The sequence below is a fragment of the Triturus cristatus genome, chromosome 12 (genome assembly GCF_964204655.1).
Source record: "Triturus cristatus chromosome 12, aTriCri1.1, whole genome shotgun sequence".
Taxonomy (NCBI): domain Eukaryota; kingdom Metazoa; phylum Chordata; class Amphibia; order Caudata; family Salamandridae; genus Triturus; species Triturus cristatus.
In genome coordinates this window covers 176,539,750-176,558,971 of record NC_140595.1, presented here as the reverse complement: position 1 = coordinate 176,558,971, position 19,222 = coordinate 176,539,750, and the positions used below count along the sequence as shown (strand labels likewise).

At 43.7% G+C, this 19,222-nt stretch overlaps 1 long non-coding RNA gene across 1 annotated transcript in view; it reads left to right on the top strand.

Moving 5' to 3' along the window:
• The first annotated feature begins 3,417 nt into the window (after window positions 1–3,417).
• The window catches only part of LOC146773025 (uncharacterized), a 543,284-nt gene continuing 527,479 nt past the window's right edge, over window positions 3,418–19,222 (top strand). Inside the window, exon 1 of the long non-coding RNA XR_014972322.1 lies at window positions 3,418–3,515. This is a non-coding gene — a long non-coding RNA (uncharacterized LOC146773025). The remainder of the gene's footprint in view (window positions 3,516–19,222) is intronic.

Genomic DNA, 19,222 nt, shown 5'->3' with positions numbered 1-19,222 from the left:
CACTGCCTAGAGGACTTAGGATGAGTAATTACCAATGGAACAAGAGAAGTAGTTAGCAACACGGTCTAGAGGACTTAGAATGAGGAATTATCACTGGGACTAGAGAAGCAGCTATCAGCACTCCCTAGAGGACTTAGAATGAAGAATTATTGCCAGGACAGGAGAAGTAGCTAGCAGCACTGCCTAGAGAACTAAGAATGAGGAATTACCATAGGAACTAGCAAAACAACTACAGCACTGTCTAGAGGACTTAGAATGAGGCTTTACCACTGGGACCAGAGAAGCAGCTACGTACACTGCCTAGAGGACTTAGAATGAGGAATTACTGATGGGACCAGAGAAGTAGCTAGCAGCACTGTCTAGAGGACTTAGCATGAGGAATTACCGAAGGGACCAGAGTAGCAGCTAGCAGCACTGCATAGAGGACTAATAATGAGGAATTACCACTGTGACCAAAGACACAGCTGCAGCACTGTCTAGAGGACTTAGAATGAGGAATTACCGACTGGGATCAGAGAAGCAGCTAGCAGCATACCCTAGAAGACTTAGAATGAGGAATTACCGCTGGAAGTAGAGAAACAGCTAGCAGCACTGCCTAGAGGACTTAGAATGAGGAATTACTGACAGGACCAGAGAAGTAGCTAGCAGCACTGTCTAGAGGATTTAGAATGAGGAATTACCGATGGGACCAGAGAAGCAGCTAGCAGCACTGCCTAGAGGACTAAGAATGAGGAATTACCACTGGGACCAGAGAAGCAGCTGCAGCACTGTCTCGAGGACTTAGAATGAGGATTTACTACTGGGACCAGAGAAGCAGCTACCATCACTGCCTAGAGGACATAGAATGAGTAATTACCGACGGGACCAGAGAAGCAGCTAGCAGCACTGTCTAGAGGACTAAGGATGAGGAATTAACAACGGGACCAGAGAAGCAGTTAGCAGCACTGCCTAGAGGAATACAAATGAGGAATTACCACTGGGACCAGAGAAGCAGCTGCAGCACTGACTAGAGGACTTAGAATGAAGATTTACTATTGGGACCAGAGAAGCAGCAATCATCACTGCCTAGAGAACTTAGATGGAAGAATTACCGACGGGACCAGAGAAGCAGATAGGAGCACTGCCTAGAGGACTAAGAATGGGGAATTACCCCTGGAAACAGAGACACAGCTGGAGCCCTGTCTAGAGGACTACGAATGAGGAATTACCACTGTAACCAGAGACACAACTGCAGCACTGCCTAGAGGACTTCGAATGAGTAGTTGCTAACGGGACCTGAGTAGCAGCTAGCTGCACTGCCTAGAGGATTAAGAATGAACAATTATGGGGGGGCGTGGCTTGAGCGCCACAAGATGGCCGCATTTGACTGAGGCTCCGCGTTTCAGGCAGGACCTTTTTATCGCTGGAGCTGCTTTTTTCGCACTTTGAGGAGGCATGGACTGAGGCTTTCATTGAGCGGACGCGGGGGCACAGGTAGTTGTTCTTTTTTTTTTCTCTTAGACTCGTTTTCTGCCTGTTTTCCCGCGCGTCGCTTTTACTTCAAATGATCCTGGTGTCGCCGCCATTTTGTCCTCGGCGGGGCATTCTCCCTTTCCTCACAGGCTTCCTGGTTCTGCTCGCGGCGTGGATTTTTAAGTCGCTGCGGCAGCTAAGCTGTACTAACCCCATGTTTTGCTGGCATTACTCGTTTTTGGCATCCCTATATTATTACTGGTTGGAGGGTGGCAGCTGAGTATTGCTTCCTTCATTGATTGACTGTCTCCTGATACAATGTGCTTCACTGGCAGCTTGCACATCGTAATTCTTTCATGAAGTCACACAATCCAAATTGAACAGCTTCAGCAGATGGGCAATATTATAGCTCTGCGCCCATATATATATATACTGGTATATGTCCTCCTTGACTACTTTTTATCTCACTTGTTCCTCCATGGATGACACATGTCTGCTATGGACTTTCATGTGAGTCTGTTTTTCCCTTCACTCAGTTTGGTCTTATTTGCCGGATATGTCTGCACAATGCCATTCAGCGAATGTATATGTTCCTCAAGTGGGCTACCTTCCTGTTAAACGAATTGGGACGGACTGAGCTAAGCTGTCATGCTTTATGTGCCTGCTATACCAGTCAGCGGATACCTTTCACTGCGTGGTGGTTGCTAATAAATCTGGTTAGTGGACACTGAATTTTGTTCTTCGCCTGGGCGCTAGTAGAATCTGACGTCTCGCTTCAGATGTGGTGAGGTGAAGTCCAGAGCAGCTTTTTCATTGTTGTGTTTAGCTACCGCCTCCAGGTATCTTATTCTACTTAAATTTGTTGCTCACCTTTTGAATATTTCATTACACTTATATTTTCATTCATATGGATTCGTCTTCCTCCATTGGTCAGAAAACTACTTTTCAGGTATGTCTTCTCTTCGCAAAGACTCCAATCCTGCCGCCCCTGCTAAATGTCAAAAGAAAGAACCCATTTCGCCTACCAAATCTCCATTAACCATCACACTGAAGGATCTCATGGAAGAAATAAAGTTGATTAAACCTTTTGTGATTTAAACCAACGCTACACTTCAAAGGCTAGATGAGAAATGGTCAAATTTAGATTCAAGAGTGTCGGAGATGGAACAGAGAATAGCGATAATAAAGACGTAATCCCTCAGGCCACAGCCATGTCTAAAGAGATTGTTCTCCTCAAGATACAAACGGAGGACCTAGAAAATCGTAATAGACGCAACAATCTTCGAATTTATGGCATTCCCGAGGGTGAGGAAGGGTCTGACATGATTGCCTTCTTAAAGATACACAGTCCCAAAATTGTTGGTCTCAAGGATGGTACTAATCTTAATTTGCCACATGCTCATCGCATTGGTCCTAAAACCGGAGGGTCATCTTCTTCACCGTCAGTCAACCGTCCCAGAGGGATAATCGTTCTTTTTCTGGAATATACGGAGTTGTTAATGATCCTTTCAATGGCAAAACAAAGAAAGCAGATGTTATGGTCCGGTCACAAAGTCTTCTTTTCTGCAGATGTTGCCCGCGCTACTGCAGCCCGTCGCAAGGAATTTCTTTCTCTCCACCCGGCGCTTCGCTTCATGAATGCCAGATATGGATTAGTACACCCTTGCTTCTTTAAAGTTACATATAAGGAGAGGTCCTACTCCTTTGATCGTCCTGAAGATCTAAGGCAATTCATTTTTCACCACAAAGGAGACGAGATGGACTTTGGAGGGACCTGATCAACTTTGTCGTTCATATTTTGTCTTATGTTCTCTGAGTTTATCTTTTCTATTGTATTCCCTAAAGATGTTGGTCCTCTTCTACTGTTGTTGGTTTTGGACTGCCATTGTTGTTTTTTCTAGAATATTGTAGTTTGTTATTTTGGTTGGTCATTTCATGTTATTGTTTCTCTTTGTCTTTATCCACAGATGTTCTCTATTTCTGTACAGCCTCATTTCCCAGATGTTTCCATCTTCCCTGCCTTTCCACCTTCATCCTTATGTTTACAGTTACCCTCAAGTATGGTAAGTGTTGTTTATTTCTTCACACATCCTGGTTTTTGTTACTGCCTGTTTTGTGTTTATTGATTCAGGTTTGATCTGTAGTTCGTTTCTTTCATTGTGACGTTTCATATTGGCTCCTTGTTTTTTATTTTTAGATTTATTTCTCTATTTTTGGTCCTGGCTGTTCTCGGCTGTCCTGGTTGGCTTGGTCATCTTTCTTACCTTTGCGGCTTCCCACTTCCTCATGTTATTTCCTTCTTTCTGGATTTTTACCCTGTCTTTCTTGACTGAAGTCCTTCAGCTTCTTGTCAACTTTCCTTTGTTTATCACTTACTTCTTCTACCTTTTCTCTCTTTCCTTTCTCCTCTTTCTGGTTTTCTTTCAGCGTACCATTTCTATCTTTTTCCATCTCCTGGTATTTTCCAATATGTTATTATTTTATTATCCTTTTTTCTTACTGCTCTCTACTATTTATTCTTTGACACTCTGTATTACTTAGTTTCATGTGTATATTCTACAGGTATATAATTTATAAGTTATTTCAGTTGTTGCTGAAAGGTTATCATTCTCACACCTTGTTGATTAATGTTGTTCCTTTCTAGATATTATGACTGATAATATTCGCATTGTTTCATGAAATGTTAAAGGATTACGCAACCCTGTTAAGAAACAGAGGGTTCTCACTCATTTGTCTAGGCTGAAATGTAAAATAGCAATGCTCCAGGAGACTCATCTTAACGAAAACAAGATTAATTCTCTCAAAAGGCAATGGGTGGGCCATGTTTTTTGTTCCCCGCCCAAAGACAGGAAGAATGGAGTGATTACTTTATTTCACAAATCTCTTTCTCCTGTTGGGGAGGGGGAGGAGAGAGATGGTGATGGAAGATGGCTCCCTTTACATCTCAACATAAATGGTTCCCCTATCTCCCTTCTCAACATTTACGGCCCAACTGGTCTTGATGCGCAATTCTGGAAGAATATGTCACACACTCTTCACTCATGCTCTGACATTAACTTACTAGTGGGAGGGGATTGCAATCAGGTCATGGACCCTTTCACGGATAGGAAATCCACCACTAGGTGCATTCCCAATAAAAGGCAAAAAACCTTCATGATTACATTTCATTCGAGGGGTCTGGTTGATGCATGGAGAATATCTCATCCTGACACGTTAGAATACACTTTCTATTCTACTGTTCATTAATCTTCTTCTAAAATAGATTATATATTTTTTGAGTCCCCATCTCCTTCCCAACCTAATCCAGTCTGATATCGGTTCTATTCTTATTTCTGATCATGCTCCAGTTTTGATTAGCTTGGACCTCCCCTCTGAACCTTCCAAGCCACGCAGATGGCGCTTCAATAATTATTTACTCAAGGACCATAAGTTTCTGGAGCTTTTTAAGGAGTTCTTGTCAGAGTTTTTCCTTAGGAACGCCACTCCGGATATTCGTTTTCTCACTTTATGGGATGCCTTCAAGGCAACAGCCAGAGGATTCATCATCGATTAGGTTGAGGCCAAAAAGAAACAGCGAAGGAAGGACTCCGCTTCTCTGTTAGCCTCTATTAAACATCTCGAGCATGCATACTTTACTTCTAATGATGGGAACACCTTAAAAAAGTTGATTCAGGCTAAGTTGTCTTTTAATAAGGAATCGACTGAGGAGGCTTCTGGCTTTCTACTCAAAGTTAACTCTAAATTCTACGGGGGTCGCAATAGAGCTTGCAAATTAATGGCAAACTATTTAAAGGTTAAATCCCAATGTTCTAAGGTAGTCAAAATTACCGACATTAGTGGTGTGGATCATTTCAAGGATGAGGAAATATTAAACTGTTTCACAGATTTTTATAAAAAGTTATTTACTCCAGAATTTTCTCCTTCTGAGGAGGCATTGGATTCTTTTTTTGAAGCACTTCCTCCACGCCCCTCTTCGCTTCCTGATTGCTCTGTACTAGAAAGGGATCTTTCTCTTCCTGAAAGTAAATCTGCCCTTGCCCAACTACCAAAGGATAAATCTCCTGGCCTGGATGGCTTCACTGCTGAATTTTATTCTTGTTTCTCCCAGATTCTACTTCCTCATCTTTTATCTTTATTCCAACATTTTATGTCTCACAAAGAAGCTTGTGGTTCTTTTCTTGAAGCTATTATCTGGCTAATTCCTTAGAAAGGCAAGGATCCTTCTTCTTGTGCTAATTATCACCCTATTTCTTTAATCAATTTAGACTGTAAGATTTTTGCCAAGGTCCTTGCTCTTCGTAATAATAATGTTATTCCCGGTCTGATTGGTTATGAGCAAACAGTGTTTGTCAAGGGTAGAATGATTGCGGACAACTCTAGAACTTTTCTGAACATTATTCACCTTGCTTCCAAAAGTTCTACCCCGGTCGCCGCTCTTACCTTAGATGCAGAGAAAGCTTCTGGCCGCATTCATTGGCTTTTTATGATGCGTGCCCTCAAGTGGCATGGCTTCGGCCCTATTATTTTATCTCTTATTAGTCTGTTGTACTCTTCCCCTACCACTTCGGTCTTTGTTAATGGCTTCCAATCTCCTTATTTTATTCTCCAACGAGGCACTCGTCAAGGTTGTCCTTTGTCTCCTATGATTTTCATTCTGTCTCTGGAACCTTTTCTTCACTCCCTTAGGAATTCCCCTGCTTTTCGGGGTTTTTACTCATAAATCTATAGAAGTTAAGTCCGATCCTGCTACCTCTTTACCTGCTTTTATTGACCTTTTGTCTTCTTATGCTGCCATGTCTGGATATAAATTACATTTTTCTAAGTCTGAAATTCTTCAGTTAATAAAAACTGTCTTAAAAATATGTTTGAAGGGATGGATTTTAAATGGAACACTAATTACATTACTTGTCTAGGGATAAAATATTATTTTTCTATTGCTAAGACAGTTCAACTTAACTTGGATGATGTCTTATCAAAAATTTCTGATATGGCAGGGAAGTGGTCCCCTTTATGTTTGTCCTGGTGGGGCAGGCTTGATACTTCTAAGATGATGATGCTTACAGTAATCAACTTCTATCTTTCCATGTTACCGGTACGACTTCCATCAAAGTTTTTCAAGAATCTTAATAGTATCTTGAGTAAATTTCTTTGGAATAATCGAAAAGTTGGCATCTCTCTCTCTGCTTTGTTTGCTCCCATAGATAGGGATGGGGTTAAGTTTCTTAATTTTCGCCAATATCATTCCTCCTTCCTAATCCGGCAAGTTTTGCCCTATCTTTCTTCTTCTGATGACTCTCCCATATCAGTATGGTATAAACTGGAGAAGTCTGTTATTTATCCATTCCCCTTTTCCTCGTTAGCCAATTTTGTTCATCCTCCTCGCTCGTTGAAATCTCCTACCACTATCCCGTATCTTATTTCTACTCTCTCTCCGATTTTTACTAAATTGCGATCACCACTTCAGCTATTTATGGATTCCTCTATTTGGCATAATAAATCCATTACAATATCTAAACGTACTATTTTCTGGAAAGATTGGATTCTCAAAGGTATTATCTGGTTAAACATTTAATTCATAATAAGCAGCTTTTATCTATTCAGGAAATCCAATCTAAATATCATTTATCCATCGCGTCTCTTTCTAAGTTTGATTCTTTGAGATCGACTTTATCTCAACGGCTTTCTCTTCTCTCTGATACCTCTTCCTCTTCAGGTGACCCTTTTGTCCAATCGTTACCTACTTGCCCTTTTCTCCGGGCACCTCACATTTACAAATATCTCTTTTTTTCTCTACCCACTAGTCCTAAAAGCAAGGTTGAACTCTTGTGGGAAACAGACTTGCAACATACATTCTCTATACACACATGGAATTCCATTTGGACCTGGATACACCATACTTCATGCAATGCCAGTACCACTCAAACACTCTATTATTTTTACCAGAGATTATTTTTAACCCCATTAACTGTTTCTAAATTTAGCTCTGACCTATCTCCTAATTGTTGGTCCTGTAATAACACTCCCGGCACTTATATTCATTCCTTTTTTCATTGCCCCACTATTTTTACTTTGTGGACAAAGGTATGCAAGTCTATTGCGTTTATGTGCTCCATTAATTTCCCTTTTGATATTCAATCCATATATTTGGGTAGTAATTCTACACACTGGTTTGGTGCTAGTAAGCTTGGCCCATTTATAGACCATCCATTGCTATTGCTTTACAAGTTATAATGTCTAATTGGAAGGATGCCTCCAAAGGTTCCTTCTCCGCCTGGTGGAATCTTTTATGTCACCATCACAGGCTTGATAGAGCCTATGTAAACGCTTCTCAACATCTTATTCGTAAGGAGGCCTTCTGGTCTCCTCTCACCAATTATATTTCTTCTTCTGCACTACAGGCCAAGGATAGTAACTTTCTTTTTCAGCCACCGTGAATGATGCGTTTATTCCTTTCTTTTTCTCTCATAATGTTCATAATTTATGATTGTATATTGCTTATTGTGATTTTGTTTTGATTACTATTGGAAAGTTTTACTAGTTTATATGATATAATTGCCTATATCTTTCATTTCTCTCTATCTTCCTCCTTTCCTGTCTCTATTTTCTCCTTTCTTCTTTCTTTCACCTTTTCTTTATTCTTTAAAATTTAAAAACAAAAAATGCTGATTTTACTATGGTACTCTTAGACTTTATTTTACTCTTATATTGGTTTATTATCTTGACATTGTATGAAGTCTTGGATTTTCACCATTTGTTTTTCATTTTTACTCCTTGTCATCCTATGGATTGTACCTCATGCTATTTACTATAATTTCTGTACCATGTTTTCTCTATCTATTTCAATAAAGCTTTCTAAAAAAAAGAAAAAAAAGAATGAACAATTATCAATGGTACCAGAGAAGAAGCTGCTGCACTGCCTAGAGGACATAGAATAAGGAATTATCACTCGGACCAGAGAAGAAGCTACAGCACTGTATAGGGAACTAGGAATGAGGAATTACCACTGAGACCAGAGAAGCAGTTAGCAGCACTGCCTAGTAGTCTAGGAATCAGGAAATACCACTGTGACCAGAGATACAGCTGCAGCACTGTCTAGAGGACTTGGAATGAGGAATTACCAATGGGACCAGAGAAACAGCTAGCAGCACTGCCTAGAGGACTAAGAATAATGAATTACCTCTGGGACCAGAGAAGCAGCTGCAGCACTGTTTAGATGACCTAGAATGAGGATTTACCACGGGGACTAGAGAAGCAGCTGTAGCACTGCATAGAGAACTAGGAACGAGGAATTACCACTGAGACCAGAGAAGCAGCTAGCACTGTCTAGCAGTCTAAAAATCAGGAATTATCACTGGGAACAGAGACACAGCTGCAGCACTTGCTAGAGAACTAAGAATTGGGAATTACCACTGTGACCAGAGACACAGCTGCATCACTGGCTAGAGAACTTCGAATGAGGAATTATCAATGGAAGCAGAGTATCAACTAGCAGCACTGTCTAGGGAATTAGAATGAGGATTTACCACTGGGATCAGAGAAGCAGCTGCAGCACTGTATAGAGAACTAGGTATGAGGAATTGCCACTGAGACCAGAGAAGCAGCTAGCAGCACTGCCTAAAAGACTAAGAATGCGGAATTACCACTGGGACCAGAGAAGCAGCTGCAGCACTGTCTGGAGGACTTAGAATGGGGATTTACCACTGGGACCAGAGAAGCAGCTGCAGCACTGTATAGAGAACTAGGAATGAGGAATTACCACTGAGACCAGAGAAGCAGCTAGCAGCACTGCCTAAAGGACTAAGAATGAGGATTTGCCACTGAGACCAGAGAAGCAGCTGCAGCGCTGTCTAGGGGACTTGGAATTAGGATTTACCACTGGGACCAGAGAAGCAGCTGCAGCACTGTATAGAGAACTAGGAACGAGGAATTACCACTGAGACCAGAGAAGCAGCTAGCACTGTCTGGAGGACTTAGAATGGGGATTTACCACTGGGACCAGAGAAGCAGCTGCAGCACTGTATAGAGAACTAGGTATGAGGAATTGCCACTGAGACCAGAGAAGCAGCTAGCAGCACTGCCTAAAGGACTAAGAATGAGGAATTATCACTGGGACCAGAGAAGCAGCTGCAGTACTGTCTGGAGGACTTAGAATGGGGATTTAACACTGGGACCAGAGAAGCAGCTGCAGCACTGTATATATAACTAGGAATGAGGAATTACCACTGAGACCAGAGAAGCAGCTAGCAGCACTGCCTAAAGGACTAAGAATGAGGATTTGACACTGAGACCAGAGAAGCAGCTGCAGCACTGTCTAGGCGACTTGGAATTAGGATTTACCACTGGGACCAGAGAAGCAGCTGCAGCACTGTATAGAGAACTAGGAACGAGGAATTACCACTGAGACCAGAAAAGCAGCTAGCACCATGGTCTAGAAGTCTAAGAATGAAGAATTATCACTGGGAACAGAGACACAGCTGCAGTGCTTCAAAGAGGACTAAGAATTGGGAATTACCACTTGGACCAGAAACACAGCTGCATCACTGGCTACAGAATCTCGAATGAGGAATTATCAACGGGACCAGAGTAGGAGCTAGCAGCACTGCCTAGAATACTTAGAATGAGGAATTACTGATGGAAGTAGAGAAGCAGCTACCAGCACTACCTAAAGGACTTAGATTGAGAAATTACCGACAGGGCCAGAGAAGTAACTAGCAGCACTGCCTAGAGGACTTAGAAAGAGGAATTACTGACAGGACCAGAGAGGTAGCTAGCAGCACTGTCTAGAGGACTTAGAATGAGGAATTACCGATGGGACCAGAAAAGCAGCTGCAGCACTGTCTCGAGGACTTAGAATAAAGATTTACTATTGGGACCAGAGAAGCAGCAATCATCACGGCTTAGAGAACTTAGATAGAAGAGTTACCAACGGGACCAGAGAAGCAGATAGGAGCACTGCCTAGAGGATTAAGAATGATGAATTACCACTGATACCAGAGAAGCACCTAGCAGCACTGTCTAAAGGACTAAGAATGTGGAATAACTACTAGGACCAGAGAAGCAGCTGCAGCTCTGTCTGGAAGATTTAGAATGAGGATTTACCACTGGGGCCAGAGACGCAGCTGCAGCACTTTATAGATAACTAGGAATGAGGAATTACCACTGAGTCCAGAGAAGCAGCTAGCAGGACTGTCTAGAAGTCTAGGGATCAGGAATTATCACTGGGAACACAGAAACAGCTGCAGCAATTCCTAGAGGACTAAGAATTGGGAAATTACCACTGTGACCAGAGACGCAGCTGCATCACTGCCTAGAGAACTTAGAATAAAGAATTATCGTTGGGACCAGATTAGCATCTAGCAGCGCTGTCTAGGGACCTAAAATGAGGAATTACCACTTGGCCCAGAGAAGCAGCCAGCAGCACTGCCTCGAGGATTTAGAACAAGGAATTATCACTGGGACCAGAGAAGCAGCTACTGACACTGCCTAGAGGACTTAGAATGAGGAATTACCGACAGGACCAGAGAAATAGCAAGCATCACTTTCTTTAGGATTTATAATGAGGAATTACCAATGGGACCAGAGAAGCAGTTAGCAGTACTGCCAAGAGAACTAAGAATGAGGAATTACCACTTGGACCAGAGAAGCAGCTGCAGCACTGTCTAGAGGACTTAGAATGAGGAATTACCAATGGGACCAGAGAAGCAGCTAGCAGCACTGCCTAGAGGGCTAGGAATTATGAATTACCTCTAGAGAACTTAGAATTAGGAATTATCGTTGGGACCACATTAGCAGCTAGCAGCGCTGTCTAGGGACTTAGAATAAGGAATTATTGTTGGGACCTGAGTGGCAGCTAGCTGCACTGCCTAGATGATTAAGAATGATGAATTACCACTGATACCAGAGAAGCAGCTAGCAGCACTGCCTAAAGGATTAAGAATGTGGAATTACCACTGGGACCAGAGAAGCAGCTGCATCACTGTCTGAAGGACTTAAAATGAGTATTTACCACTGGGACCAGAGAAGAAGCTGCAGCACTTTATAGAGAACTAGGGATGAGGAATTACCACTGAGTTCAGAGAAGCAGCTAGCAGGACTGTCCAGAAGTCTAGGGATCAGGAATTATCACTGGGAACACAGAAACAGCTGCAGTAATTCCTAGAGGACTAAGAATTGGGAATTACCACTGTGACCAGAGACACAGCTGCATCACTGCCTAGAGAATTTAAAATAAGGAATTATCGTTGGGACCAGAGTAGCAGCTAGCAGCGCTGTCTAGGGACTTAGAATGAGGAATTACCACTGGGACCAGTGAAGCAGCTGCAGCACTGTCTAGAGGCCTTAGAATGAGGAATCACCAATGGGACCAGAGAAACAGCTGGCAGTACTGCCTAGAGAACTAAGAATGATTAATTACTGCTGTGACCTGAGAAGCATTTGCAGCACTGTCTAGAGGACTTAGAATGAGGAATTGCCACTGGGATCAGAGAAGCAGTCGCAGCACTGTCTAGAGGACGTAGAATGAGAAATTACCAATGGGACCAGAGAAACAGCTAGCAGCACTGCCTAGAGGGCTAGGAAATATGAATTACCTCTGGGACCAGAGAAGCAGCTGCACCACTTTCTAGAGGACTTGAAATGAGGATTTACCACTGGACCAGAGTAGCAGCTACACCTCTGTATAGACAACTAGGAATGAGGAATTACCACTGAGACCAGAGAAACAGCTAGCAACACTGTCTAGAAGTCTAAAAATGAGAATTGATCACTGGAAACAGAGACACAGCTACAGTGCTTCCTAGAAGACTAAGAATTGGGAATTACCACTGGGACCAGAGAAACAACATTAGCACCAGAGAATTAGCTAACAGCACTGTCTAGAGGACTTAGAATGAGGAATTACCAGTGGGACCAGAGAAGCAGCTAGCAGCACTGCCTAGCGGACTAAGAAGGAGGAATTACCACTGGGACCTGAGAAGCAGCTGCTGCACTGTCTAGAGGACATAGAATTAGGATTTACCACTGGGACCAGAGAAACAGCTGCAGCATTGTATAGCGAACTAGGGATGAGGAATAACCACTGAGACCAGAGAAGCAGCTAGCACCACCATCTAAAAGTCTAAGAATGAGAAATTTTCACTGGAAAAAAAACACAGCTGCAGCACTTCCTAGAGAACTCAAAATTGGGAATTACCACTGTGATCAGAGACACAGCTGCATCACTGCCTAGAGAACTTAGAATGAGGAATTATCGATGGGACCAGAGTAGCAGCTAGCAGCACTGTTTCAAGAATTTAGAATGATATATTACCACTGGAACCAGAGAAGCAGCCAACAGCACTGCCTAGAGGACTTAGAATGAGGAATTATCACTGGGATCAGAGAAGCAGCTGCCGGCATTGCCTAGAGGACTTAGAATGAGGAATTACCGACAGGACCAGAGAAGTATCTAGCAGTACTGTCTTGAGGACTTAGAATGAGGAATTACAGATGGTACCAAAGAAGCAGCTAGCAGCACTGCCTAGAGGATTAAGAATGAGGAATTAACACTAGGGCCAGAGAAGCAGCTGCAGCACTGTCTAGAGTACTTTGAATGAGGATTTACCACTGGGACCAGAGAAGCAGCTACAGCACTTTATAGAGAACTAGGGATGAGGAATTACCAACTGAGTCAAGAGAAGCAGCTAGCAGGTCTGTCTAGAAGTCTAGGGATCAGGAATTATCACTGGGAACACAAACAGCTGCAGCACTTCCTAGAGGACTATGAATTTGGAATTACCACTGTGACCAGAGGCACAGCTGCATCACTGCCTAGAGAACTTAGAATAAGGAATTATTGTTGGGATCAGAGTAGCAGCTAGCAGCGCTGTCTAGGGACTTAGAATGAGGAATTACCACTTGGACCAGAGAAGCAGCCAGCAGCACTGCCTCGAGGACTTAGAACAAGGAATTATCACTGGGACCAGAGAAGCAGCTACCGGCACTGCTTAGAGGACTTAGAATGAGGAATTACCGACAGTACCAGAGAAGTAGCTAGCATCACTTTCTATAGGACTTAGAATGAGGAATTACCAATGGGACCAGAGAAGCAGCTAGCAGTACTGCCTAGAGAACTAAGAATGAGGAATTACCACTTGGACCAGAGAAGCAGCTGCAGCACTGTCTAGAGGACTTAGGATGAGAAATTACCTATGGGACCAGAGAAGCAGCTAGCAACTCTGTCTAGGGACTTAGAATGAGGAGTTACCACTGGGACCAGAGAAGCAGCTAGCAGCACTGCCTAGAGGACTAAGAACTGGGAATTACCACTTTGACCAGAGATACATTTGCAGCACTGTCTAGAGGACTTAGAATGAAGATTTACCAATGGGACCAGAGAAACAGCTAGCAGCACTGCCTAGAGGGCTAGGAATGATGAATTACCTCTGGGACCAGAGAAGCAGCTGTAGCACTGTCTAGAGGACTTAAATGAGGATTTACCACTGGACCAGAGTAGCAGCTACAGCTCTGTATAGACAACTAGGAATGAGGAATTACCACCGAGACCAGAGAAGCAGCTAACAGAACTGTCTAGAAGTCTACAAATGAGAAAATATCACTGCAAACAGAGACACAGCTACAGCGCTTCCTAGAAGACTAAGAATGGGAAATTGCCACTGGGACCAGAGACACAACATTAGCTCCAGAGAAGTAGCTAGCAGCACTGTCTAGAGCACTTAGAATGAGGAATTACCAATGGGACCAGAGAAGCAGCTAGCAGTACTGCCTAGAGGATTAAGAATGAGGAATTAACACTGGGACCAGAGATTTGGATTTTCACCATTTGTTTTTCATTCTTACTCCTTGCCATCCTATGGATTGTACCTCATGCTATTTACTATAATTTCTGTACCATGTTTTCTCTATCTATTTCAATAAAGCTTTCTAAACTAAAAGAAAAAAAAGAATGAAAAATTATCAATGGTTCCAGAGAAGCAGCTGCTGCACTGCCTATAGCACTTAGAATGCGGAATTAGCTATGGGACTAGAGTACCAGCTAGCAGCACTGTTTCAAGGACTTAGAACGAGGAATTACCACTGGAACCAGAGAAGCAGCCAGCAGCACTGCTTAGAGGCCATAGAATAAGGAATTATCACTGGGACCAGAGCAGAAGCTACAGCACTGTATAGAGAACTAGGAATGAGGAATTACCACTGAGACCACAGAAGCAGTTAGCAGCACTGCCTAGTAGTCTAGGAATCCGGAATTACCACTGTGACCAGAGATACAGCTGCAGCACTATCTAGAGGACTTAGAATGAGGATTTACCAATGGGACCAGAGAAACAGCTAACAGCACTGCCTAGAGGACTAAGAATAATGAATTACCTCTGGGACCGTAGAAGCAACTGCAGCACTGTCTAGAGGACCTAGAATGAGTATTTACCACTGGGACCAGACAAGCAGCTGTAGCACTGCATAGAGAACTAGGAACGAGGAATTACCACTGAGACCAGAGAAGCAGCTAGCACTGTCTAGCAGTCTAAAAATCAGGAATTATCACTGGGAACAGAGACACAGCTGCAGCACTTGCTAGAGGACTAAGAATTGGGAATTACCACTGTGACCAGAGACACAGCTGCATCACTGGCTAGAGAACTTCGAATGAGGAATTATCAATGGAAGCAGAGTATCAACTAGCAGCACTGTCTAGGGACTTAGAATGAAGATTTACCAGTGGGACCAGAGAAGCAGCTGCAGCACTGTATAGAGAACTAGGTGAGAAATTGCCACTGAGACCAGAGAAGCAGCTAGCAGCACTGGCTAAAGGACTAAGAATAAGCATTTACCACCGGGACCAGAGAAGCAGCTGCAGGACTGTCTGGAAGACTTAGAATGGGGATTTACCATTGAGACCAGAGAAGCAGCTAGCAGGACTACCTAAAGGACTAAGAATGAGGATTTGCCACTGAGACCAGAGAAGCAGCTGCAGTACTGTCTAGAGGACTTGGAATTAGGATTTACCACTGGGACCAGAGAAGCAGCTGCAGCACTGTATAGAGAACTAGAAATGAGGAATTACCACTGAGACCAGAGAAGCAGCTAGCACCATGGTCTAGAAGTCTAAGAATGAGGAATTATCACTGGGAACAGAGACACAGCTGGAGCGCTTCAAAGATGACTAAGAATTGGGAATTACCACTTGGACCAGAGACACAGCTGCATCACTGGCTACAGAATCTCGAATGAGGAATTATCAACAGGACCAGAGTAGGCGCTAGCAGCACTGCCTAGAAGACTTAGAATGAGGAATTACCGATGGAAGTCGAGAAGCAGCTACCATCACTACCTAAAGGACTTAGATTGAGAAATTACCGACAGGGCCAGAGAAGTAACTAGCAGCACTGCCTAGAGGACTTAGAATGAGGAATTACTGACAGGACCAGAGAAGTAGCTAGCAGCACTGTCTAGAGGACTTAGAATGAGGAATTACCGATGGGACCAGAGAAGAAGCTGCAGCACTGTCTCGAGGACTTAGAATGAAGATTTACGATTGGGACCAGAGAAGCAGCAATCATCAATGCCTAGAGCACTTAGATAGAAGAATTACCAATGGGACCAGAGAAGCAGATAGGAGCACTGCCTAAAGGATTAAGAATGGGGAATTTCACCTGGGAACAGAGACACAACTGCAGCACTGCCTAGAGGACTTCGAATGAGTAGTTGCCAACGGGACCTGAGTAGCAGCTAGGTGCACTGCCTAGAGGATTAAGAATGATGAATTACCACTGATACCAGAGAAGCAGCTAGCAGCACTGCCTAAAGGACTAAGAATGTGGAATTACCGCTAGGAGCAGAGAAGCAGCTGCAGCACTGTCTGGAGGACTTAGAATGAGGATTTACCACTGGGGCCAGAGAAGGCAGCAGCAGCACTTTATAGAGAACTAGGGATGAGGAATTACCACTGAGTCCAGAGAAGCAGCTAGCAGGACTGTCTAGAAGTCTAGGGATCAGGAATTATCACTGGGAACACAGAAACAGCTGCAGCAATTCCTAGAGGACTAAGAATTGGGAATTACCACTGTGACCAGAGACACAGCTGCATCACTGCTTAGAGAACTTAGAATTAAGAATTATCATTGGGACCACATTAGCAGCTAGCAGCGCTGTCTAGGGACGTAGAATGAGGAATTACCACTTGGACCAGAGAAGCAGCCAGCAGCACTGCCTCGAGGACTTAGAACAAGGAATTATCACTGTGACCAGAGAAGCAGCTACTGACACTGCGTATAGGACTTAGAATGAGGAATTACCGACAGGACCAGAGGAGTAGCTATCATCACTTTCTATGGGACTTAGAATGAGTAATTACCAATGGGACCAGAGAAGCAGCTAGCAGTACTGCCTAGAGAACTAAGAATGGGGAATTACCAATTGGACCAGAGAAGCAGCTGCAGCACTGTCTAGAGGACTTTGAATGAGGAATTACCAATGGGACCAGAGAAGCAGCTAGCAGTACTGCCTAGAGAACTAAGAATGAGGAATTACCACTGGGACCAGAGAAGCAGTGCAGGACTGTCTAAAGGACTTAGAATGAGTAATTACCAATGGGACCAGAGAAGCAACTAGCAGTACTGCCTAGAGAACTGCGAATGGGGAATTACCACTTGGACCAGAGAAGCAGCTAGCAGCACTGTCTAGGGACTTATAATGAGGAGGTACCACTGGGACCAGAGAAGCAGATAGGAGCACTGCCTAGAGGTTAAGAACTGTGAATTACCACTTTGACCAGAGATACAGCTGCAGCAATGTCTAGGGGACTTAGAATGAGGAATAACCAATGGGACCGGAGAAACATCTAGTAGCACTGCCTAGAGGGCTAGAAATTATGAATTACCTCTGGGACCAGAGAAGCAGCTGGAGCACTGTCTCGAGGACTTAGAATAAAGATTTACTATTGGGACCAGAGAAGCAGTTATCATCACAGCTTAGAGAACTTAGATAGAGGAGTTACCAACGGGACCAGAGAAGCAGATAGGAGCACTGCCTAGAGGATTAAGAATGATGAATTACCACTGATACCAGAGAAGAACCTAGCAGCACTGTCTAAAGGACTAAGAATGTGGAATAACTACTAGGACCAGAGAAGGAACTGCAGCTCTGTCTGGAAGATTTAGAATGAGGATTTACCATTGGGGCCAGAGAAGCAGCTGCAGCACTTCATAGAGAACTAGGGATGAGGAATTACCACTGAGTCCAGAGAAGCAGCTAGCAGGACTATCTAGAAGTCTAGGGATCAGGAATTATCACTGGGAACTCAGAAACAGCTGCATCACTGCCTAGAGAACTTAGACTAAGGAATTATCGTTGGTACCAGATTAGCATCTAGCAGCGCTGTCTAGGGACGTAGAATGAGGAATTACCACTTGGACCAGAGAAGCAGCCAGCAGCACTGCCTCGAGGACTTAGAACAAGGAATTATCACTGGGACCAGAGAAGCAGCGACCATCACTGCTTAGAGGACTTAGAATGTGGAAGTGCCGACAGGACCAGAGAAGTAGCTAGCATCACTTTCTATAGGACTTAGAATGATGAATTACCAATGGGACCAGAGAAGCAGCTAGCTGTACTGCCAAGGGAACTAAGAATGAGGAATTACCACTTCGACCAGAGAAGCAGCTGCAGCGCTGTCTAGAGGACTTAGAATGAGGAATTACCAATGGGACCAGAGAAGCAGCTAGCAGCACTGTCTAGGGACTTGGAATGAGGAATTAGCAATGGGACCAGAGAAGCAGCTAGCAGCACTGTCTAGAGGACTTAGAATGAGGAATCACCAATGGGTCCAGAGAAGCAGCTAGCAGCACTGTCTAGGGACTTAGAATGAGGAATTACCTCTGGGACCAGAGAAGCAGCTGCAGCACTGTCTAGAGGACTTAGAATGAGGATTTACCACTGTGACCAGAGAAGCAGCTGCAGCACTTTATAGAGAACTAGGGATGAGGAATTACCACTGAGTCCAGAGGAGCAGCTAGCAGGACTATCTAGAAGTCTAGGGATCAGGAATTATCACAGAGAACACAGAAACAGCTGCTAGAGGACTAAGTATTGGGAATTACCACTGTGACCAGAGACACAGCTGCATCACTGTGTAGAGAATTTAAAATAAGGAAATATCGTTGGGACCAGAGTAGCAGCTAGCAGCGCTGTCTAGGGACTTAGAATGAGGAATTACCACTTGGACCAGAGAAGCAGCTACTGACACTGCCTAGAGGACTTAGAATGAGGAATTATCGACAGGAACGGAGAAGTAGCTAGCATCACTCTCTATAGGACTTAGAATGAGGAATTACCAATGGGACCAGAGAAGCAGCTAGCAGTACTGCCTAGAGAACTAAGAATTAGGAATTACCTCTTGGACCAGAGAAGCAGCTGCAGCACTGTCTAGAGGACTTAGAATGAGGAATTACCTATGGGACCAGAGAAGCAGCTAGCAGTACTGCCTAGAGAACTAAGAATGAGGAATTACCGCTGGGACCAGAGAAGCAGTTGCAGCACTGTCTAGAGGACTTAGAATGAGGAATTACCAATGGGACCAGAGATGCAGCTAGCAGCACTGTCTAGGGACTTAGAATGAGGAGTTACCACTGGGACCAGAGAAGCAGCTAGCAGCATTGCCTAGAGGTTAAGAACTGGGAATTACCACTTTGACCAGAGATACAGCTGCAGCACTGTCTAGAGATCTTAGAATGAGAAATAACCAATGGGACCAGAGAAACAGCTAGCAGCACTGCCT